The sequence below is a fragment of the Accipiter gentilis genome, chromosome 28 (genome assembly GCF_929443795.1).
Source record: "Accipiter gentilis chromosome 28, bAccGen1.1, whole genome shotgun sequence".
Taxonomy (NCBI): Eukaryota; Metazoa; Chordata; class Aves; order Accipitriformes; family Accipitridae; genus Astur; species Astur gentilis.
Genome location: NC_064907.1, coordinates 5235048 through 5259766, shown reverse-complemented (window position 1 = coordinate 5259766; position 24719 = coordinate 5235048). Strand labels below are relative to the sequence as shown.

Below are 24719 nucleotides of genomic sequence, written 5' to 3'. Positions count from 1 at the left end.
TTTCAGCTACCTTAAATTCTGTAAACACATTTACTGTAATGTAAATAGACGTATTTGCACAAATGAGATTATCATAGCAGAAGAACTCTCGCTCCAAGTATTACTTACGATGAATTGATTCTTAAATGTTATATCTTGTAGGTGCAAAAAGGCCAAGGAAAGCTTTATTCAGGTGCCCCTTCCCTCCAAATCACTAACATAATTCAAGTGGATTTCTCTCTCACCCCCCCTCCAAACACGCAGCTCAAGACTAAACTTTGTTAAAAGGCTGCTTACCTATCACGGCGTGAGCAACTGGTTTTCTGCTCACTTCCTACCCCTACTTCTCTAATTTTTGCCAATACATTACTGATGAACGTATGCACATTTCCTGCACATGCTTGTTTTGGTACTGTTGATAACGGCTTTGGTCCTGCGACTGTAAAGCAAGAGAGGAAAAAATATCAGCCTTGTGTGATCAAAGTTGTGGTCAGTTGTCCATTGTATTTCCCTCCCCTAAAAATTACCTTCTCTTGAGACCGATGAAGGCAAGTGGTAAGGCTTGGCTCTCCCTACGGCCAGCTTCCTTTGAACTCTAGGAAGGATCTTGCCATATTGGTCCAATGTAGAATTTCTGGCAACTGCTCCCTCTCTCAAGCGAGGCTCACCATCATTCTGATGAACAAAAAGCATAAAGCAAGAAGGTAACTGATTACAAGAAGTTCATTGCACACAACTATCTCTGCTATTTTTAATTAGTGAGTACATTTCCTCCACAGATACTGTACAATACCGCCACTGCACAGAGGAGCAGCAAGTTCTACTCCTTGGCACACACCATTTCCACCCGGTAATTTCAGCAAAGGGCACGGCAGACTAGGATAAGAACAGAACCTACAACTTCAAGTTGAAACAATTCTGGCACTCGGCAGAACCTTACTCCGATCCTCTTGTTCTCACCTGCAATTTTCAAATGGCTTACGAAATAGCAGGCTTTCCCTTGTCTTTTTCCTGAAACACCAATGTCCGAGATGACTGAATACACAGGGCAACTGCAAATTAAGGCGGACGCAATGATGTGAATATTAAAACAAGTAAGAAAAGGCTACCTACACACACCTTCTGGCCGAAGGAAAGTTTTCAAATGCAGGACCTAAATCTTCCAAGACCACCTTATAAGCGCGATTCACTAGAAAACTATGTTTCCGGAAAACAGAAAACGTATCACAGATTCATAATAGAAGTTTGCAAAACGCAAAATTTAATCTGGCTGTTCTGAGAACACAGATTTTACCTGTGGATTGGCATCCAGACTGCTCTCAGCTAGAAAAATAAAGTTGTGTGCAAGATTCAAGAGATGACATACAACATACTCTTCAGGCCACAGAAAGGAGTGACACAAACAGCGTTCAGCATTCTAAACCATTATTCCTTAGATGCAAACAAACTATTCTAAGTGGAGTCGACAATGGTCTGCAACACTTAATTTATAACTTCACACAGTAGCTTTGGAGTAGTGAAATATTTTGTTCAACTTTTAGGTTCAGCTGTAACAGAAACTTATTCCTAGTATTTCAAAGAATGGTACAAAAACCAAAGCATTGATTTTTATTTTATTTACTACCAAAAATGGTCAGTAACACCCAACAGAAACCTGCACACTTGACAGAACTTTCATGCTTACCGTAAGATTAACGTTCATTGAACGATTCGACTGCAGCACTGGGATATAGTTGGCACGCTGCACATGGTGGTCTAAAGGAAATCTAGGATTCCGAACAGCAGCGTCGCTCTGTAAAATCTTCTCCAAATACTCCTATGCGAAATAACACATTTCAAAAATCTGTTATGATTCTGCCTCTTCTCTTTTCAAAGAGACCATTAAGATTTTTGTCGTGTCCACACTTACTTGTTCAGTGCCTGTGAAAGGTAGCTTCAGTAAGTCTTCCATTAGTCCCATCTCCTGACAGATTTCATACACGTGTTTTAACAGCTCTTCGATGTTTAACCTGGTGGCATGTTGCTGCAACAGACCCCAAGCCTCCACCACACACCTGTAATTAAATTTTTTGAGACGTAAAGGCTTACTAATAGTATAAACAAAAAGATGCCCCCAAACTACTGTCTTCAGAGTTTAAAGGGAAGTTAGGGGATGGTGATTCGTATTATTTGTTCTCCACCTTTCACAATATTTGAATGCCAAAACGGTGGGACAGGTTTCTTTACCTATTGGACAACAACACAGCGAGGAAAAGTCGCACTTCACTGCTGCTTGGCATTGCTGGCTTCATCATCTGTATGTATCTGAGGGCTCGCCTATGCTCTCCTTGGCACATCAGGGATTGAATAATTCTCCTGTGCTGCCATGACACAGTTTTGATTGTAGCTGGATGAAAGAGCAGGGCCAGTGAATTCTGTAGAGGTTAAAGGTCAGGTGTATTACGATATGCACATGCACGCACGCCACAAGAACATTCAAAAGTATCTTAAGTAAGGGTGGACGTGTCTTAAATAAACTTAGATGACTAACTACTGTAAATAAAAATTCTCAAGTATTTGCAAAAAAAAAATCCAGTTAGCCGTACAGAACAAAGTGAGTGTTTTAAAAGGAGTAATTCACACTTTTCCAGAGTAACCAAATCTCTGTGTACAAACACCACTTTTTATAAATACATTACCAAATAATAAGCTATTCTCCCAGACAAACAGATATATTAACTTCGTGACAGGCAAAGAACAACCTTCAGCATCAGAAAGAACATGAATTAGGTCGAACAGTCACTTCTGCAGTCTTCTGCCTCAAACCTTGCTGCTATGATCATCGTTTTAGTATTTAAAGTACCTAAAACACTGTCTTTGAGAAAGCGCTCCATCGGTCTGCTGAAAACAACCTAAATGGATGGCTTTGAAAATTCAAGTATCAAGCATTATTAAAGTTGATTTCTTCTTTGTTTTAATCAATTTCCTGTCAAAGTGGCTAAAAGAAAATTTCAGATTATAACTTATTGCTGAACATGTCGTAGCAGTATGACAAAAGGGCTTCTAATGTTGTAGCACCTGTTATCAGCTAAGCACCGATTTTTTAAAATCATTTTACAGATTACAGCTTTGGACTGTAAGGGATGTCTAACTGAACTGTAACGTACTTACTTCGTAATCATTGTGATCTAGAAGCCAAAAGCCTTCAACAAGCTTAACAAGTCCCCAAGGGATAGCAAAGGCAGTTGGGAAGGAGTTGACTGACGTCTCTGTTTTATTCGGAAAGGAATGCGTGATATCTAGCAGCAAGTAAATTGTCTGACATCAAGTATCTAGTTAAGGCTAACAAATTTGGAAGACCAAACATTTATCACATCACGTTTCGAAAAACACAGTGAAATCAGAATATACAAGTGGTAGGAAGCAGAAAATACTGCCGTATTAGTCTTGCCATTTTGAGCTATACAGAATTAAATGCAGTTTTGTGGTTAGGACCTGAGGACGGTCAGGTCCTAACCACAAAACTGCATGTAATTCTGTATATTTCAGCAGCTTAAAAAATAAGTTTCTGCCCAATGACTTTTCTCTTCTCTCTCTTTCTTATTCCGCGTGCCTGCACTTCTAACAGAACAAAAGCAAGCACTGCTATCTGGGCTGGAAGACGGAAGAATTGGGCAAAAATCAGGTACCGGTTAGAAATCCTTCTGCTCTCAAGCAGCACGTATTACTGCATCATCCTAGTAAGCGGCCATTTGCTACAGATACGGGTGCTTTAAAAAATTAAAAACTGTGCTAAGTTTTCAGAAAAACCAAGGGAGATTTTTATCTTTAACATTTCTTAGTAAACCTGTTTTCGCATGTCAGAAAAGACTTTGCAACAAAACATTAAAAAAAAAAAAACCATCAAGAATCCACAGTACAAAGAAATAAAACAATGCTCCTGTCCACATCTCCATTCTAAACTAAATGTTTTCACTTGCACTGTGTTGGAAGCATAAATTCAAAAACGTTATTAAACACGCAGGTGACAAACATTTAAGAACATTTATGTGCGTATACTGAAGGTGTAGTAAAAATAATGAGAAAGGATACAATTGCATGTTTGTAGCTTTCTTCAATGCCTTCTAGCAAATAGAGATCCAGCAGTGCCTGAAAATGAAAAATCAAAAGTTTTTTAAAAACTCCTGTCTTTCATCAATCATTGGCTTTTGGGTGGGGCTTTGGGGGGTTCGTTGCTGTTTTCAGTGAACATAACACTCACGTGTAAACTAGCAGGTGGGTATTTCCCAGTTCCTCCTTCATCTCTCCGCCACAACTTCTCAACTTGGTCTCCTAACTGGGAAACCATTCCATCAATCATCAAGCAGTCAGAATCCCATTTTCCTCTGGAACAAAAGGTAGCAAGGATTTGGAGAGTCAAACACTGATTCCAGCCTCTCAGTGTAACAGATCTCCTCCAGTCAAACCAAACAAAAAAAAGCTCCCACGAGGCAAAGAAAGTGACAAACACACAAAGGCATGATTATGACTTGAAACGGCACATGAAAGGAATGTCTGAGTCAGATGAAAGATCTTTGTTAGATCATACTGAATTATTAGAGGAATTCCAAATAGACATCCTGGAAAGCTCCCCTACTAAGGGACCTTTTCGTTTTCAGGTTTTCTCTTTTGTTGTCTTGTAGTACAAAGGAAGTGTGAACTAAGTTTTTTATGTGCCAGAAATAACCACTCTCCTACTGTCTAACAGAGGAAACGCAACAGTGTCAAAATACCAGGACTATTCTTTAACGCAAGTCTAATGCCTCCCGTTGGAGTGTTCCAATCCACAGCTGTGAGAAGAAGACAACACCACGGAAAGTTCAGATTTTGTTCTCAGCATCTCACTTTTCTTACTGAAAAAAAGTTGTTTTCAGAAAGCTGAGCATACAGGTGAAGTTTAGTGTCATCTTAAGCAGCATTTATGTTTCTATGCACATCCCCATTATGTTTCTATGCACAGACCATTACAACCACGGATGGGTGAACCTTTAAAAATTGCTTTCTTCACAAGTCCGCAATCATTGGCTGACTGGGACACTACCCTTTCATTTCCCCATCATAAGAAGCAGAAAGAGCACACTGGAGCTTGTATGCTTCTAAGGAACACCTGAGCCGGTATGTAAGTTACTTGAGAAGTAAGCTAAGTAAGATGAACTTTAAAGTCAATAGCTACTACACCGCAGCTTGCACCTTAACTCATCTTGCAGCATCCTCTTCTTGTTTGCAGTGCCATAGCCTAAGCTTCTTTAGCTCTTTATTTAGTTTTCAGCACAATTTCCAAAGAAAAATCTATTATCGTCTAATCCAAGGCATATCACCTATATGCTAGTGAGCTAGCGCAGCAAAGAGACTTCACGTTCAGCAAGTGACTTTTATCCAACAGCCAGTAGAATGCTAGGTGTGCCAACTACATCGAACTCTATCTCATTAAATCACACAAATGTACTTGTGAATTAGGCCAATACAGTTATTAGCCTTGCTCACTAGTCAATAAACGAGATGAGGTTTGTTTTGTTTTTAAAACTTGCTTTCTTCTCTGTCCAAAGCACCTGTTCTGTGAATGCCGTGCTTTGCTGAACGGGAGATCGCTGACCCTATCCTGAACACATGACCTTTTTCAGTAGTACCAAATGATACAGATTGGCCGCTGGATTAAGTACGCTACCAAGAAACAAGGATGCCAACAAGTGGTACTAAGCAGAGGTATATACAAATATTGTAACACAGGAAAGTAACCTCTGTGTTCAAGAGAACGCATGCATCGCTGAAGTGAAGAGCAAATACCAACTGTCGATAGCAAAGCCACTCACTGCCACTTCTGATTTCACAGTGGAAGTGTTCTCGAGTTCTCCTGTAAGGCTTACCTTGATAAACGCTCAAGTTTCTGTCGATGACCAGTGTAGTAGCTCTGAATCAGAGGGTAATTGTAGAAAGGTCTACCCAAACGCGCATCATCATCTACAGGCAATAAAGTAAAAGCAAGTTAAAGAAGCAATATCACATTTTGAAACTGAAACGTTTGACTAAAAAGACAGACGATCATACGAGCTAAGCATCAAGAAGCACACAGGCAAGCCTCCAACTTTGAAAGAAGCCAATCCTCTTTCTGCCTTTGCTAAACGAGCGGTAAGACACAAGACTCAATTCCCTCTTCTGTCAAGTGCCATTTCAAGTTTACAATTGAGGTAGCATTCAGAACACGTACTGTAAGCGCAAGCTCACTACCGAAAGGACAATTCTCAAAGGGAATGGTTTCTTAAACATGTCCTGTGAGCATTTGTGAGACAATGAAGGCTGACAATAGACTTTATAATCCACCCAAATAAAGAAGTCTTGCTGAGGTGTATTTTTTTCCTCAAGCAATGAATAAAACGTTCCAAACACGCAGGTAATGCCTTTGCTGTAAAAACAAGCATTCCCGTATTTGTTGTGTAATAGTAATTTGTTTAAAATCCCAAGTCTTTCAAGCTGTGGACACAAGCAACTCCTTCAAGTCAGAGGCTTATTGCTCTTTCTAAGGAACATCCAAGAAAGAAACTGCTTGCATTATTCTACATTATGCATTTGAAAAAAACAGGAGAATCTCCGTTTCACCAACAGAACTTCAGCACTGGCAAAACATTTACAAAAACACGGCTAAGCATGTGTTCATTGGAATCACTTACTGGATAGTCTCCCGGTTACAAATGTATTACAGGTTATGCTTACCTAAACCCTCTGGAAGGAGACTGGATCGACAGAACCAGATGACCACTCGTGCATACAAAGAAAGGAGGCCAGTTACCACCTGCTTGTTTGTCAAGTCAGCAAAACCTGAAAAAAAGGCGTAAGATGATTTTTGTTATCCAGTTCCTTTCATTTTTACAAAACCCCCTTCATCATCCCAAATAGAAAGTGTAAAAGCAACGCGGTAGAAATCGTGGTCTTTGCATTTCGCGCTCTGTAGCACCTTCTTATTTGAAGAAAAAAAACACATTCACCACCAAAACAAAAAAGCAACCCCTACAAAGAACCAGATTCGCTAAAGGTTAAAAGAAAAAAAACCTAAAGCTGGAACTATTAAATACACTCACGAATAAGACACTTGTTTTTCACATAGCGGGAATTTTTACCGTAGCAAAGGGACAGTCTTCTTTTCCCCTCAATATGCCAAGGACAAGTGATAACATAAAAAGCTACAGAAACTCAAGTAACTTATTTCACAAGTTACTCGTTTGTGCTTCCTTTGTATTTTCTAGCAATTTGCAATACAATATTCGCATGCAATGGTAGCTAAGAATTAAAAGGAATCATTTGCAGCGCTACCACATCCGGTTGCTGGAATCTCCACCCAGCTGCTTACACAGCTTCTTGCTGAATGTAGCCTCCCCTACCCACTTGCATGAACTCCACAACCAACTATTTCCCTGAAATCAACGCATATTAAGTGGTAGTCCCAACTTCTCAGATTTAAGCCCCTTCTCCCAGCTAAATTTGGCTGTCTTCCAATCATCAAAACCAACAGAAGCTCATCTTTCCACACTTACAACTCAAGCATAATTCCAAATCTGAGTAAAACATACCAAAGATTTCATAGATACGATTACAAACCTTTTCCAGTAAGCTCTTGTGCTTCTGATAGAAAACAGGTTAAGACCGTGCTAAGGCTGCTCAAAAGCAACTGGCAGCGCTGAAGAGACTGTAACGTCTGCGGGTCAACAAATCTGCGAGAGCCATCAAACAGCGGAACACCTTTTCAAGAATAAATATTACATCATTAGCCTGCAGAGCAATTTCAGAGTTTCAAAGTACGCTTAAAGAACCCCGTGCAGTACCATATACCGCCACATTCCTGAATAAGCTCAATTAGAAAGAACCATTTTATGTTTGCAGAATGACTACACTGGTACTCACATATTTGGTCAAACTCATCTTTTGCATAGATCACTTTCTTCCATGTCCACTCAAGAACAAACCGTAAACTAGCAGCAGAACTTGGCTGCGCTTTAAAAAAAGAAAACAAAAAAGAAATGAATCGACAATTGCAAACTAGAAAAATAGATAACATAAGAACAACATAAGAAATATTACCTTCAGATGCCCAATGTTTAATGCATCCAGTCAGAAGTTCCGAAGAACCTGTCTGGACAGCAGCTGACAATACCGCTTCTAACCGCTCCTCCTAAACGTAACCGACAAAATAAACTGAGAATCTTACATGCTTTCAGTATCTGAACCAGCAACAGCAAGCGTTTGTTTCTAACTGTACACTCATTCAGGCATCACACAGTCCGCTAGTACACACGCAGCTAATTCCACGTTCCTTTTCTTGACTCTAGCCACAGGCTGCACTGCTTGTTGGTCTGAGAAACACGTTAAACTCTTCCTCTAACATTGCAACTTACTGAAGGCTGATTCTAACCTTTATTTGCATGCCTCTGCAGTATAGTCTCAGTTTACCGAGTTCCAATTAACTGTTTCCGGTAACATCCTCTGCTAATACCCGTCACGCATTTTGCACGTAGAAGTTTGCCATCAGGAATGCGTGAAGGGGACAGAGCAAAGACAACGGTGCAACGCTTGCACGGAAACAGTGAAGCTAAGGTCAAGCAGCTTCCTAGACTCTGAAGACATGAAGCAGTTCAGACACCCAAAACTTTATCATTTTCTAAAATGACAGAAAAAGACGTGAAACATTTAAATTCTAATAGGTTTAAATTTTAGGCTGCTCAAATACTGTATTATAATGCAGTGGTAATCCTTGAGCAGGATAATGCACAGCTATGCACAGACGTGCGATTATTAAGTAGCAGCTAATTTCAGCTGGTGTTGTGATACTTCTTTCAGGTGAAATGACCCTTCATAAAATTTTACTTTTTTCTTTTTGTTTTTTTCTTTGTTTGTTTTTTTTTTTAATGTGTTTTTTTAAAGACATTCAAAAGTAGCTTTCCCTTCTAGGCAAAATCATTACATTCAAAGCAATTTCCACCCATTAGAATACACATATGATATGTCCATCTTTTTCTGAAAATGGGTTTCACACGAGGAAACACACCAGATACTACTTATGGTGGCAAACAAAACTCCAAACCCAGCTTCTTGACCCTAACTCTGAAATTTGTCTTACTAACTTTCAAAAGAAATCCCTGCTCAAATGCATAACAAGTCTCTGAATGATATGGCCACAATTCAGCAAAGGTTCTTAAAACGCGTCTTGATTTCCCAAGCGATTTCCAGACCGGAGCTGACATCAGAACATCCCATTTGAATGCAAGAGTCTACGTCAGGCTTGCAAAATAAGCAGTCTGTGGGCTAGGGCAGCTTGCCAAGAAACTTATTTTAGCTACCACACTGTGCAGAAGTGTTATTTGCCTTAACGCATTTCCACAAATCTGGTGAACAATCCAGTAGACAGGAAGATGAGGGCAGTGAGAAGACCGCTCTCCCCTTCCTACCAATGGCTCCACTGTGTGACGACCAGCTAGCTAATCGTTTAGCTTGGATCCTGCCTGGGTGAAGAGGGGCTGTTCATCACAAAGGCTCCGTCTCTCATGAAACTCTTCAGATGAGAGAGAAAGGTTGGTGCACTGCAAATGGAAAACCTGTGACGAGGGGGGTGGAGTCCCTATGGGGGGACAAAGCAGAGAGAAGATAGTGGGTGTCATGAGATAAAGGCGATGCAGGTGTTGCAGCAACAAGGGGGCACTCTAAGCAGAGTAAATTGGGCTACGAGGCTACAGAGGTGAAGATCTGCTTTGAGAGGCTGCAGGAAAGCCTACTGATGAAGGGAAGATGAGGGGGAGCGGTGATGAAGTTGTCGGGCAGAGCTGACAAGAGTAATTGTTTACCACAGCCCAATTCCTTGGAAGCAAGTGATCACGTCTAGTGCAGCAAGCTGATGTTTGCAACAGCTCGCATCCGAGTGAGACACCCCCATAGTCAGCTACTGCATGAACATAATGCTTTGAGAAACCGATGGGGTGAAGGTTGTTGTGAGGGAAAGATGCTTTATGTTGCGCATGACCAGCACTGCCTGCACGCTTCCTTGTGCCCATCTGTGGCATGGAATTAAGAGATGGGTCTCTCAACGCAGATCTCTTAGGGCTGCCCCCACTCAAACTCGGTAGTTTGGATTGAAGAATACTGTAACTTCTGCTAACTCAAGTCAACACCTGCATTTCAATGCAACTTGCGAATAATAGGAAAATCAGATTATCATGTCTTGTAGCCTCTACAGCCCTGTCAGACAAGATGGATGTATTTCCCCCTTGATTCCCTGATACGCACTCACCTGACTCAAACTGGATGGCTGGACATCAACGCATCTTGGAGGCAGCAAGCCAGCTACAAGACACCTCTTGTAGCTATCATGAATGGCTTCACTTCTTAAAGGACCACATTTCTTTAAAAAATTCAAGGCCTGAAACATTAATCAAAAACTACGGATTAAGACAGCAGTGTTATCCAGTCACTAAGGTTCTGAATAATCGCTAAGAGAAATAATACAAATGTTCGCTTAAATTGTTAGAAAGCTTGCATCGGTAAGCACTACTACGTAGAGTCTTAAAGACGGCAGCCAAACTAACCGCTACGATTTATAAAAAATATCCTGTAAAACAAAAGGTCAGCCCTTGCAATGCTTAATTAAGTATTCTCTAGCTTCTCTGTCAATACACAGACCTTTTTTGACCCTGAACACTGACACAAAATATATTCTGTATAAGCTAAAGCTAGCACACAACTCCAAATCACGCTTTGGAAGACCCTTTCTGTGATTGTTTGTGCACAAGTCGATTTATGTTGGAAACACTTAGTGAGCTGAAATTTAATTCAAAATTATTTGTCACAAGCTGTGCAGTGGTTTGGAAGTTTTAATTCGGCCAAGTGTGGGAGAAAAAAAAAAAAATCATTTCTTCTCAAACAGTTAAGTAATATTTCATTTTCTCCATTCTGCCCTCCTTTTTCAAGTTAATCAGGCATCAAAACCCTAACTCAAGACTATGGACGCAGTTCCACTGATGGGTAATGCAGAAGTAACAGCTTTCCCCAACTTCCACAACATTTTTGTTCTTGCTCCTACAACAGCAACGTTGTATTCCGCTCTAGACATTCAATCCCTCAGCGTGCTTCAACAGGAGACAGTGGTAGTTTTACAGTCCCAAGAGTGCACCTAAAATGTTACCATTTGCATAAAACTGGCAGGACACAATTGCCGTCATGCGTGTGGATGGGCAGGATGGGCATAAAATGATCTCCGACACTGAAAGCAGTGCAATAGAAAACAGAGGAAAGGTTCATCTCTTGCCATTCTCAATAAAGATACAGTAAAAGATCACCTCCTCCTGGAAGCCAATGCAAGTCATATGAACAACTCCGGAGTTCAGCAAGCACGTACCACCTGCAGAGACAATGAACGTTTGACAGCCTTCCATACTCTCGCACTTAGCTTATGACCAGTTTACGTTTTGTAAATAGCAGTATCTGGAAAGCTGTAACTGAGTACCCATTTTCTTCGTCAGATCACTTCCAAACTTATTTTTTTGAAAATAATTACTGCGTGTAGAAATTTTATCTCTAGTGCTAGCGAGGTGCTCTGCTCTGAGCTTCAGTTCAACCTCATTTCATTTGATGACCATCACCACTTCACAGGCTACATTACAAAAGCACCAAAACCCAAACCTCAGCAGACTGTCAGGTATGTGTCACAGCATTAAACACCTTGTTAGTACAACGTAATCAAGGGTTGAGCTTGTGAGGGTTTGGGGCTTTTTGGTTTCGGATGGGTTTTGAGTGACAAACAATGAACAGGAGAACCAATAAATGGCATTTGACCTCACTTTAAGCTTATCACTATCAAAAGCAGTGAAATACCTACCAAAATTGTAGGAGCTTGGATGAAAAAACTGCTCAGGTAGTGGATGAGAAAGAGGAACTCCCCGACTTAGACTCCGCTCGTGTACCAGAATATCCAAAAGGGGGTTTGAAGAAGTCATGCTTATTACAGTATCCAGTGACCACAACGCAAAATAGGGGCAATGATGAAGGAGTTCTTCTGGCCTGAAAGCAAGCAAGTGCATGAGCTAAACACCGACTTTCAAATGATTGATTTGTAGGGATATTGAAAACAACTTAATAAAAATATACCTTAGTGAATCTGGCATGTGAGCATGATACCAGCAATTAATGTCAAATACACCCAAGTAAGCAGATGGTTTTCCCTGACCACATGTATTCACTTGCCAGCTGAAGATTGATACACTGGTGTCAGGCGATACTACTGTAAAAGACAAGACATTGTTTCTTGTTTGTAGAAAATAACGCTATAGCTGATATGTTTAAAACACCACTTCCTATTTTGGCTTAATTCTGTTATATCACTCACGAAGCACAACACTCACTGAGAATAACAAAAAAATTTACGGAATAGCAAACATCTCTGTGACAGGTTTCAGTCATACTGCCCCCTCTTCTTGTATCACTCAGCAGGCACTACTAATTTCCAGATTGGACTCAATTACAGGTTTTAAGAATAGCTCCTTTCCAGCACATTCAGAATGAACGAACACAATTATCACACAAAACAAATACAAAAACCCCAAACCCAACAAACGGGAAATTGGAATAAAGATTTTAACATAAAACATTCACAATGTTATACTCCACTTCTCTCAATAAGTGGAATGGTTTGTCTTCTCTGGGGAGAACGCATTCTCCAGATGGAAGCAAAGGATGTGGTATATCATTTACCCTAGTAGAGTAAGGAAGGGGGCGACAGTTTGTTTGGCAAAATGTTTCTCTGTTCTCTGCTGAATTCATCATTACGTTTAGGGATCCTCACACACTTTACTACGTTTCATTGTGAACACCTGTGCCGCTTCCGTTTTGTATCTGCTGCAAGTGCCTTTGAAGATACCAATTAATTTCATAATTCAGAAGACAGCTTCGTTGCTAGCCTCAACCCACATCCAACAGCAGCTCCTGTGTGCCTAGAACTTCACTTGAACAGATTCTGAATAAGAGCTAATTAGAAACCATCAGAGAAATTACAGGTATTTCTCCATGCCTCATGCTTCATAAAAAGGAGACAGAAAGGGGCTTTGTTGTTCTTATTTTGGTTTGCGTTTTTTTTTGTCGGGTGTGGTGGAGTGGTGGTGTGTGTTTGTTTTTAACAAGCTTTTAGGAGGCACTCTCCTCAGAAACGTGACACGAGTGGAGAAAATCCAAAGGGGTTTTTGTTAGATTTGGACACACTGTTGACAGAGGGTGGCATCACAAAAGAGATGCAAGTTGCCGCTTCAGGACTAAGTCAAAGATGATAAACAGAAGTAGCCTAGAAAGATCATGCAAGTGTCTTCTTTGTAAACATCATACATCAGTAAAGGCCAGTAAGAAGAGAGGGAAGGTGAATAACGCAGTCAAAACAAAGGGCCATGAAAGTTATCACTGCAGCGGGGTCAAAAATATGGTCAGAGCATAAGAGAAGTTGTAAACCCAGAGACGGACATTTAATTATTGCAAGATAATGAAAGACGTCGTAGGAGTTTTAACTGTGCATATGGACAAGGAAAGCTATTGCTTTAAGAACTTGCAGGTGTAGGAACCTATTAGATTTAGAGAGGAAGAAATGGACAGGCAGATCATAGAATCATAGAGTTGCTTAGGTTGGAAAAGACCTTTATGCTCATTGAGCCCAACCCTAAACCCAACTGCCAAGTCCGCCACCAAACCACGTCCCTAAGCGCCACGTCTCCCTGTCTTTTACATACCTCCAGGGATGGCGACTCACCCCCGGGCAGCCTGTTCCAATGCTTCGTAACCCAGTCAGTGAAGAAATTTTTCCTAATATCCAACCTGAACCTCCCCAGGCGCAACTTGAGGCCATTTCCTCTCGTCCTATCACTTGCTACCTGGGAGAAGAGACCAACACTACACCTCGCTACAACCTCCTTTCAGGTACTCGTAGGGAGCGGTAAGGTCTCCCCTCAGCCTCCTCTTCTCCAGGCTAAACAACCCCAGTTGCCTCAGCTGCCCCCCGTAAGACTTGTTCTCCAGACCCTTCACCAGCTCTGTTGCCCTTCTTTGGATGCACTCCAGCACCTCAATGTCTTTCTTGTAGCGAGGGGCCCAAAGCCAGGCAGCTTTCCAGCCACTCCTTCCCAAGCCTGTAGTGTTGCATGGGGTTCTTGTGACCCAAGAGCAGGACCTGGCACTTAGCCTTGATGAACCTCATACAGTTGGCCTTGGCCCATTGAGCCAGCCTGTCCAGATCCCTCCACAGAGCCTCTGTAGACCCTCAAGCAGATCAACACTCCCACCCAACTTGGTGTCATCTGCAAACTTACTGAGGGTGCACTCAATCCCCTCGTCCAGATCATTGACAGAGATATTAAACAGAACTGGCCCCAATACCCAGCCCTGGGGAACACCACTTGTGACCGGCCACCAGCTGGATGCAGATGCAGACATAGGTTGGAACAGGGAAAGAAAAATTCAGGTAACACTCCTAAGCAATGGGGAGCATCATCTTATTGTTCAAAGATGACAGCTGGAGGAATAAAACGACTGGCAAGCATCATGCAGGTGACTCCACCATACATTGCTATAGCATGTCAGCAAGCATAAAATACAACTTATTTTTTCCTTTGAAGAAGTCCCATATAACTTAAGCACCCATTTTAAATAAGCCCAACAAGCTAGTCTGTAAAGGTATTCAAGACTCACAGACTGGGGTACAGAACAGCATTCATTGCTTAGATTCCAAAACTACTTATTTTAGAATAACCAAACAGGGACATTAGAACAAACCTGCATTAACGCTATCCTCTCCGTCGACACATTTGGGAAGTTTTTCTACAGTCTGACAGCTAAGTAATTTAATATCGCTGGCCCGCCCGCTCAAGGGAAAGACTCCACCTGTGAGACCTCAACTGTATCTTTCGACACAGTATTCCAGACCCTGGGGAAAAAATAAAAGGAGAGAGAAAAGGTCATTTTGAGATAAAAACATACATTACAGCTAAATATGAAAGAATGTGGATATGTATAATATAATATGCCTATTGTACTGTATATTTCCCATGAGCTTATTTCTGATGGCAAATAGAAACTACACCTGACATGCAAGAGAATGAAGCGTCAAATAGTAACGGGCTTTGCACACTTTCAAAATTTAGCATTTCCCTAGCTAAAATTTGCTCTGAAGTATGCACAGTTCCTTCTACTTTATCAAGTAACTTTGGAAATAACAGACATGTGCAGAGTAGATAGGAAAAATCTAAACCATCTCTTCGAAAAACTAGCATGAAGCCTAAGCAAAGAATCCCATTTTTATTGCAGAAGGAATAATCACCAAACACAGTTTATCATAAAAGATGTCCTGAACAGGTCCACCATGCCAAAAGACCCTTTCGTCGGATAAAGTACTACAACTCCATCAACCTCTTGGAGACGAATTTTAACCGCTAGAAATTTCAACTTTTATTCATCTAGGAAGAGCCAGTCCCCCCCAAAGTTAGGGCTGAGGGGAAGGGAAAAAAGATATCAAACCATTCCTGCCTAAGACAACTTCTGAAGCAAAACAGTGTATTTTAAGCTCTCCACTGGGGCAAGCAAATCTAAGTTAAGGAACTCCACTGCGTGGAAGATGTCAAATAATGACTTTATTGACCCGTAAAATCTGAAGACAGTTTTCAAATGAGATGCACTCGTCAGACTCTGATGTGGAAGTGGAGGCTGTATACTCTATCCACCTGCAAGCATCACGTAGGACAAACGTAAAGGTGCGCTCCACGACCGTGCCTGGATGCACTAGATTTCAAGCTTTCTTTCAAGCTTCTGTGCACCCTCTTCAACGAACAAGGGTCAACAGGAGATTCCTCCTCCTTTACTCAAATTTGGCCTGGCAACTGGGAACAACTCTGAAATTTTCTGCCACGGAAGACGGACAAGAAACTTGACTCAGCCAGTCACGCAGGCAGACAGTCACGTAGTACTGACCAATCTGTGACTACAGGGAAGTATTCCGACACTCCAAGTGTCCTCTGTAGAACACAGATCCTGTACTAATGCTTCTTTTGTTGTTTTTTTTTTTCCAGGGGGGGAGTTGTTTGGGGCGGGGTTTGGCAGTAGGTGTTAGCAAGACTTGGTATGAAGCTACATGTGTTAAGTGGCTCATCTGGAAGCTAGCTGAAGAACCTGACTTTTCCCCCCAGAGGTCCAGCTGTTTAGTTCTCTCTTCAACTACCTTGTGAGATTGGTTCCTGTTTCAACCTTGCACAACGCTCATCACAGGAACGCAGGAACAGCAGGGGAGTAAAATATCTCAAAGCCAGAAACTGGTGCCTGACACCTCTTAGAAGCCTGTGAATGTATTACTGGTTGCACCGTCTGTAGAGGGTTAAAAGTCTTACACTAACGACACCACAGCCTTCTCAGGTCACAAACGCAAACCACATAATTTAATCACTTTGTGTGCTTTTTTTAAAACTGGAGTTTTTAGTAGACCCATTTTTCAAAGCTGCTGAAACATTTCAACCCTCTGAGGTGAAATCTGACACTCGTCACACCTTATTCAGGAAAATAAGATGACCGAGACAAAGCATTGCCAAATAGTAAAAGGTCCCCCATTTTAACATTAAAGCCTTGAGACAGAACAAAGTAGCCACGTGAGGAATGGCTATCGACGTCTGGGTTTTCTTCCAAAGCAGCACACAGTACAAGGTATTGTCTTTGCCACTGCTAAGACTGTAGCTACAAATAACTTTTACAAGAGGATAAAGCAAAGCAGAAGTTCAAAAGTGAAACTGGAGAACGATTAAAGCATCTTTCTCCAGTCGACCTGCCCAAGTGCTTAGAGCACTACAAGAGATGCAGCAGTATAAAACATGCCCAAGAAGACTCAGCAAAAGATTGGGTTTTCAGTCACCGCTGAATTTTGATGGTAAAAATCACCCCTGACAACTTAACTGATACTCACATAGACAAAATCACTATTTTCATCTTTTCACATACATGCACGCCTTACCTCATACATGACTTGTCCTGGGGCCAAGCGTTTTCTGTCACCAAATGCTAACTGCAACAGACGTAAACTCACAACGTCACCTTCACTGAAAAAGGTAGAAATTATGACATTTGATTACAAAGCTGCTTCAGAGGCCTTGTTATCATTTTATTAGATCTAGACTGGTGTTTTCTTGCTGAAAAGAAAAACACCACTTCCCAAACCATCAGATAACTGGTCATGTGTAGCCGCTATAACACCAAGGAGGACATTTGGACACTAACAGCTTCAGGGGCAAATGCTAACCACACAATCTGAAAGCTTTAATATGTTGTATGGACTACAAATTGCTGCTTTAAAGTCAAACTTAAGAAGACTGCCACTCTGTGAACAGCTGAGCTGATTAAATAGCTTGCTGATGCTGAAAGAGAGAGATCTTTCTCCCCTTCCCTTCCCTTCCCACCAAAGTTCCAGCCCCTCTCTTGCATACACACACTGCACCCTTCCACATACGGATTTGGGTCATTAGCCCAGCAGGAAACCATTGACTTTGCTGCTGAACAGTGATCGGTCTCTGCCAGGTGAGCTGACCTGGCTCACAAAGGCTCCAAAGACCGCGCAAGTTGGCACAAGGTAATCCGCAATACTGTCACCTCCCTCCTTTAGGGGCAGCCGGCTGTCACATTGGCACGTTTAGCGCTCGGGATCTGCAGCCCCAACTACTTGTAATGGTATTTTAATCCCATGGTGCGAGTACCAAACAAATCGTGAAGCAGTCCTCAAGAAACAAAGGAAATCGTTTCAGAATGCAAGCACAAAAATATAGCCACTGTTGCTCTGCCTTCTTTCAGAAGGTAGGCACTAGTAGGTCCCTCTTCACATCTGTTAAATCCTGTAAAAATTGCATTGTAAGCTTAACACCTTCCATACCTGAGAGAATCTCCTGCACAGCTACATAAACAAAACAAATATACATGTATCAACTGTATGTGAACAAAGATACAAAAAAATTTAAATGCATTCCGTGGCTTATCGTAACTTTTTATTCACCTTTCTTGTGTAGACTGAACAGCCCACAAGTAGCAACAATGGCGAGGATCATTCTCAGGCTCCTGAAAAGTAACAGCATAGACAGGAATCCTTCCTCCTTCAAGCTGAGAGTGGTGCCTACGTGTTTGGGGGGGGCGGGGGGGGGGGGAAGAAGAAAGAAAAAAAATGAAAAAAAGAAAAAGGAAAAGGGGAAAAGGTAGGAAATAAAACCCCTGTGAGCCTACGATGGGCCCTAACTGTTTGTGGAAGGGTAGAAGCATCTTCTGAGAAAAGAGCTTATCCTTCCATGCTTATCCTCAAAGTACAGAAGGTCACACTTCCATCTCAGACAAGTGAGTCAGGGAAGCGACTGCTTTTTATGCAACAGTCAAGAGCTGAGGAAATTACTGTCCATCAAGTGCAATAACCTGGGTTTATATCCTCCTCTGCCTAGGGAGGAAGAACATAAATGATTACTTCAGCTGCCAGGCAAAAGACTGTTCCTCCTGTTCCGGCCGACTTCAATATTGAACTTAAAATGCAGCCTATCTTCTGAACAAATCTAGGACAGTGCCAAACACAAGTACTTTCTCATTTCTTCACTCGGATGCTACGTAAAGCATTTTTCCTCCAGACTTCTGAACCTTACGTGTGTCTTCACAATCTATTCTTGCCACCCAATTAGTCCTCCACTGTCTATTTATGCATCCAACAGTTTCTGGTGAGTCACTGCACGTTTGCTTAAGCCAATCCCTATCTGAATTTGGTCACATATTTCACGTGCGATTGCTCTTTGGCAGATATAAAATCGTCTCTTAATTTTTCTATTGCTTATAGATTTACATGCCCCTTATCCTCATCGTGTTCCAAGCAAATTTTCATTCACACACAATGTTGCCTCCTAGTTTGGACAAGGCTGACATGTAGGAAAGAATATCTTGTCAGGCACAGATCAGCTATTGATATTTCGTGTCTCACTAGTTTCATCCTGGACACTTTAAAGAATATTACCACCAAACCCACATTATTAACATACTTAAGCTTCACAATGTATGCCCTAATTGCAGTAACTGGTTCTGCAAAATCATTCCTAAAACCTGGTTCATCAAAATACACACATTTCCTGGCTTCCCTGAACACTACTGATCGGACAAAGCGTCTTAGAAAAATGAGCTCTACCGCATCCTAAACTGCTTGACGTAACCCAAAGAAGCATGCTTTCCACAATCCCTCGAGCCACAGGCACAAGAAGGAAAACAATCCCAGCCCACTGGGGAGAAGGCGGTCCACTTAATCCATGTTTGACTTTTCATAGTCATTTCAGAAGAGGATTTCTAAACATTCCAAGATTATACCCAAAATTTCAGTCCCTAAAATGTTCTCTTTCGTGAACATGCTTCCGTAAGCAAACAATTGAGACCCCTGCACCTCCAGGCATGGCCAGGTGTAAAGGCCTACTTACTCCCTCTTCAAAGTTTTCATATTCCACAGTGACAGGCAGCCATCTGAAAAACCCACAATGAGCTGATTGCTTCTGCTTATGTAGTACAGGGTTGATATTGCTGTTCCTGAAGGATTTTGTAGTTGAAAGCAGAGATGTCTCCCTTCTCTGGTCACAGCTTCTCTTCTTTGTGGAACTTCAGCAGGAATTCTAGTGGCAACTTCTAGACCTACACACACAAAACCACGCCATGAATTAATGTGTTAGGCCATTTAGGCTGCATTTTGAACACTGATGTGACAACACATCTCATCCAATTCTACCGCCCCGGGCAAAATACCCATTTATGCAACGCTTTCTTTTGCATGTTTCCAAAGAACAGAGGAACTCTCTGATCGGACAGGTATTCTCAATCGTATTATAAAACCAGGTAAAAGCGTAACCTTCGTAGACAAATTCTTCCTGGACTCTATAATAATCACGCGTTTGGGCCTCATGATGAAGCTGTCTGAAGCGACACCAACTCCTGAAGCCACTCTTGTAATAGCCAAAACAGCGCATGCAATCCGAATATGCAAATTAGAGAATCCCGTCATCCAAAGGCACGATTTTTGACAAGTCGGATTCATTTTAACAAGCAAGCCTAAAATTTGCCCCAAGTCAATTCACAGAAGCAGAAGAACATTCCCAAGAAATAGGGCGCCTCTGACACCACTTCCTCTCAGGCAGCTGCATTGACAAAACGTGGTAAAATTCCTACACCTCACCGGCAAGCATCATAGTGACATACGGATCTTGGTGGCAGGGGGGCATTTATCACATTAGAAGGAGTATTAAGTCACTCCCGTTTTTAAGCAGGTCAGGACTACACCAAGTCAAACCGCCACCTGTAATCAGCAGTCAGAAATGCCTGCACACTAGTGTCTTCCAAGTGGGATGCATATTGTTTATACACAAGTTTTCTCACTCTCAAATTCAAGTTTAAAAACTGCAGGCTTACCCGAGGCTTGTGTTTCATTCTGATTGCAAGAGAAATCCAAACAAAGGTCCACCAGAAGTAGATGACCAACATCTGTAGCCACTGCTGCCACTCCAAAGAACCATCGCAGACTCTGATGTAGGTGCCGAGTGCTCACGCTGGGTCCTCCGTGATTAGTTATGGGTTCTATAGCAGTTACCTACAGGAAAACTGCAAGCTAGCATTTAAGCTCTTTGACAAGCTAAACAGAAATCATTCAAAAGTGAAGCCAGAATTAGCACATCAGAAACAAGAAAGTAACTACAGAGGACCATAAGACTTAAAACCAAAGCATTGTTTCCAGTTATATCAAGAAAAAAACAATATAGTGAATCTTGATGTTCTATTAACTTGCACTGATCCTTGTTTACATTCAGATAATGAGACTAGGGGACATTACATCATTGGACTTCCTGGGTTATAGAAGACAGAAAAAAAGGAGTAACATTCCACCAGCCTCTCCCATCTACACAAACACAATATTCAATAAGCAGAGATTCAAGGACTGCAAGCTGAAAGTCAATCTTTCGACAGTCCATCAGTAACTCCCTAACGGCTCTTCTTTCCTATCCTAAGTCAACATAAAAATCTGTTCTGCTCTAAAGCCACCTGCTTGCTAGTCCGAGATTCTGGGGAATGTGTCTAAGTCATTTACAGCACAACTATGGAAGTTTCAGATATTTTAAAGACACTATTTCTATCATATATAGAAATCAAGCATTTAGGAAATGTATGTTACAGACACTGGGAACAGGGGGTTTTGGTTTTTTTCTTTTTCACTCTGGCCAAAAAAAGATAGTTCTCAATGCCTTTTTGTGGCAGTGGAGAATTAGGTAACTATGTGCTCTACCATAAACCCAGAAAACTTGTTTTACCATCAGTAAGCTCAAAAGATAATGGTATCGTTAAGCCCAAGAGTTCGCACCAAGGCTCTCTCGACTGGATACTCTCAAGTGACAGTCTGCACTAATGCAAGATAGAAGAAAAACCGCCTGCAAAGAGACGCTCCAAAGCTTCTCCTGAAACAGGATTACGCAGCACCTGACAACGCAAAAGCTTCGTTCCTCCGATTAAAGAGTACGTACCCTTCCTGGGAGAACAACTGCTTTAACCACTCTCGATATTCCAAGGTCGTACAGACAGAGAACACTTCCCTCTGCTTCTTCCAACCCAACCAGCAGTCCCGTTCTCTTCTGCCAGGAAAAATTCTTCACCACACGAATGGTGGGAGGCTCTTTCTTTACTCCACGGAAACGGTAAGCAGAGCGCCGCTCTCCCGTCACATAGTTCACTACCTCCAGTTGAGGACCACACGCCAACCATGCCAAGCCACTTCTCCCTGTAAGAGAAAAGAAAGCTAACTAAAGCAAATTTCCAACACAAGATTGCAAACAACGGAAAAATTGCAGCCACTGCCCCTTTCCTTCAATTAAAGTACCCCAAAGGGAAGACCGACTTCCCTAGTTGTGGTCAATTATTTAAAATCACCCATGGAGATCCGCCAGCACTACCTCTTAATGTTAACAACCTCATTATTTTGCACTTCTACTTGTCATTCCCGCACTGAAGGATTTTGACTGTTCGGGATGAAGATGACAACATATTGATCTAGAGTCTTCATCCCATATTCGGCTTGTTTTGGCTAGAAATCGTCTAAATACATACGGGAATACGAGTCTTAAAGCATACTTCAAAGATAACAAATCTAAACCAATTCATTTCTAGTTTATTAATTTTACTTGACACACGCCTGCTTGGGGCAGGGATTTGGACGGCAGCAAGAAATTATTGTAAAATGGGCACTGCATGAGTAAATCTAATCTTTTACATGGGCTGATGACAGAAAGAATTTAACACATTTTCTTTCACTGAACAAACTCGGAGGAAGTATTAACTCAATTACTGCACTTTCAGTCAGGTAGATGGATTCTACCTGGTCTAACAGAAGCCTAGTGTCGTGGTTTAACCCAGCCAGCAATTAAGCACCACGCAGCCGCTCACTCACTCCCCCCCATCCAGTGGGATGGGGGAGGAAATCGGGAAAAAAGTAAAACTCCTGGGCTGAGATAAGAATGGTTTAATAGAACAGAAGAGAAGACACTAATAATGATAATGATAACACCAATAAAATGACAACAGTAGTAATAAAAGGATTGGAATGCACAAATGATGCACAGGGCAATTGCTCACCACCCGCCGACCGACACCCCGCCAGTCCCCGAGCGGCGATTTCCTGCCCCCCCACTTCCCAGTTCCTAAACTAGATGGGATGTCACATGGTATGGAATACACCGTTGGCCAGTTTGGGTCAGGTGCCTTGGTTGTGTCCTGTGTCAACTTCTTGTGTCCTGGCTGGGCATGAGAAGCTGAAAAATCCTTGACATTAGTCTAAACACTACTGAGCAACAACTGAAAACATCAGTGTTATTAATATTCTTCGCATGCTGAACTCAAAACATAGCACTGTACCAGCTATTAGGAAGACAGTTAGCTCTATCCCAGCTGAAACCAGGACACCTAGACAACCAGACAGGTACCCAGCTAGCTCTACTTGCGGATCGCCTAGAAAGTCAACTACCTAATCTGCTTAGCCACTTTCAGCAGCTCTCCCTGGGTACTCATCTGCACCCTGTTAAATACGTTGGAAATATGGCTGCAGCGCTTAACAGTCTTATCCTCTTCCTTTGCTGTTTGTATTCACATTAGGAAAAGAAAAAGCCTCTGTAACGGGGGGGTGCCTCTGTAACGGGGGGGTGCCTCTGTAACGTTGTAGAAGAACTAGTTCAGCATGTGGTGTTATGATGGTCATAGAGCTGGAGCTGGTACAAATAAATAGGGCCCAAAACAACACTATTACTTTTTTGAAAACTGCCTTTTATTTAATTAAAAATTGAGTGACCACGACATTGAGGAAGGCCTGCTGACTCAGCATGCTTAAGTAAATTATTTGAATAGCACAAGACTGGTGAAGGTTGCTGTAATTTCAAAGTTTAACTCTACTAGTTGTAAAGTTTTAACATTAGCATTTTTAATAGTTAAAACTTCCTTTCTGTTCTCTCGAAACCTGATGCATCTTAATGGCACCAGCCTGACACAGTCGATACTGTGACCCTGTGCTTCAGGTAACCTCCAGGCAACAAGAACTTCAGACCGAGACCAAATTTAAAGGAGAATGCTCACCTCCAGAAAACTTCCCACGCAGCACAGAACCTAGGGTTATCTCATCTTCCCCAAGTGCCTGAGTAGTCACCTCTGGAAACTGCAGCAGACTGCTCGTTACCTGAGCAGACAGGTGTTGCATTCTTCACTGTAAATAAAGAAAAAAATGCAAAAATAGACTCATGTCAGCCATAACTGAGATTTGCTTTCTGAGATTGACAGAAGTTTCATCAGTATGCCGCAAATAATCCCTATACAGCTCCTGTAGCTCTTTTCCTTCAAAAAATGGCACTCAGGACAGTTTTTGATCTCACAGCAGAGCAAAAGGACAATGCTTTTACTTTTCTAATGCCTATGAGATCACCAACAAAAAGTGACACAGGGGTATTGATAAGGTCAATAACAGGAAAAAAACCAATACACCGAGTTCAAGTCTACTCAGATATGTAAGTCTGTAGTAAGATGCGGTCCGAGAAAAAGCGTATTTCAATTAGCGCTGCAGTAAGAGGTATCAGGTTCCATTTGTCCTTGCTCTTGATTTTGTACTTCATTATTTATTGCCAATTGTCTTCTAGTAGATTTCAGGCATCATTTGTGTCTTGTTCACTTCTTGTGTGTTTATTTTGCACTTTAAGGAATACTAAGTCCTTAACTACTTTCACTCTCAAACTCTTCCAGATAATGTACTGTTGATGTTTCCACATCACAAGCAATACAGACTTTCATAGCTCATCAGCTGGAAAGTAGTTTTCCGTACACTTATCACCTGAACGTAACACAGCACCTTAAAACATGGATTCTTTTCTACACTTAAATCCCCATATTCCTTATTCCAGTCCTTTCCTTCCTATTGCCAGTCCTTATCACATCTCTGCAGTATTTTACAAAAACTTCGAGGCCTTTCAGTTTCCACACCTCTATCGGTGCTCCACAGACAGTTCACATTTCACCATGTCAAGACAGATTTGGGGGGGACACACACACTTAAAAGCTCAGGTGACTTACAAGATTGAATAGGAGGCTAAAGAAGAGATATGCCACACACGTGGAAATACAAACTACTTTAGCTCACTACATCTTGCAAGTTCTATGGG

At 41.7% G+C, this 24719-nt stretch overlaps 1 pseudogene; it reads right to left on the bottom strand.

The window, feature by feature from the left end:
* Positions 1 to 272: 272 nt before the first annotated feature.
* Positions 273 to 23767, bottom strand: LOC126051517 (protein ELYS-like; annotated as a pseudogene).
* Between the last annotated feature and the right edge of the window lie 952 nt (positions 23768 to 24719).